Source organism: Boleophthalmus pectinirostris, unplaced genomic scaffold, assembly GCF_026225935.1.
Source record: "Boleophthalmus pectinirostris isolate CB_2022bp ecotype Guang Dong unplaced genomic scaffold, ASM2622593v1 HiC_scaffold_1, whole genome shotgun sequence".
NCBI classification, from domain to species: Eukaryota; Metazoa; Chordata; class Actinopteri; order Gobiiformes; family Gobiidae; genus Boleophthalmus; species Boleophthalmus pectinirostris.
In genome coordinates this window covers 98,373-99,493 of record NW_026570970.1, presented here as the reverse complement: position 1 = coordinate 99,493, position 1,121 = coordinate 98,373, and positions in this window count along the sequence as shown.

Here is a 1,121-nt window from a genome sequence, read left to right as displayed (position 1 = left end):
TCTCAGGTTCTGATAACGGCTGAGTCAGTGGCGCGTCCGCGCAGCGAATCCGAACCGGGTTACCCGCGGATCCGCGCATTGATAGTACAAATCATTGTGTCAAAAACAAAGTGTTGTGTTAAAAGTACGTTCACAGTGCGGATCTAAGATGATTTAACCGCAGATTCTCTCTGTAACAGCAGGCCATCCAAGGGTTAGGGTTAGCAACAGTCAGAATGCGAATACGGAACAAATACGCAGCGGATCCGCAAAGCGGACGGACTGTGGGGCGGATTTGGCGGAGCGAAAGCGGATCCGCTGCGGATCCTGATGCTAGTAGGGGTGTTTTCTCTTTCTCTCACTTTTTTTCTCTTCACGCCGCGTGATTCGTGGTTTGACAGCGGCAGCGGCTAAAAACGAAACTTTGAGAAATTTGCGTGTACGTAGGATTAAAGAAAATAAAAATTAAAAAAACGAGCATATTTGACTGTAGTTTAGCATAAAATAAATAAGTCCCGGTTTAGTCCTTTTTCAGTCCTGGTTTAGACCTGGTTCAGTCCTGATTCAGTCCTGCTTGCAACAAAACAATCTGAAGAGCCACTTGGGAGCCAAAAGAACCAGCAGCTTTTAGTGAGCCGAGCCAAAAGAGCCGGTTCTCTAAAAAGAACTGGAATACCATCACTAGTGTCTAGAATGTGATGCAAAAATGCCATTAAGCCAACCTACTGTCTGTAAATATGATGTAAAGAGGCAGAATAACAATAAATGTTGCCTAAATAAACCCAATTTAAAATCCACCAGAGCCAAACCTAAGTTTTTTAAACAATTCAACATTTACAGTGAACTTTTACATCACTAAATATATCGGTGATTATATCGGCTATCGGCAGCGCCAACTCCCATTATATCGGTTTCATATCGGCCACAGCAAAATCCATATCGGTCGGGCTCTAGTTTGTAATCCACTTTTTATGGCGTTCTGTCAGCTTTTCCCATTTCTGACCTTTGTGGACGACTATCTTCGGTACTCTAAAAAAATCGCTTTTCCTTCTCTCGGTTAGAACAATTGGCACAAGCCGTAAACTGCACAACACATCGGCATTTCCCTCCAGTCGGTTCACTTCTTGCCCTCCATCTGATTT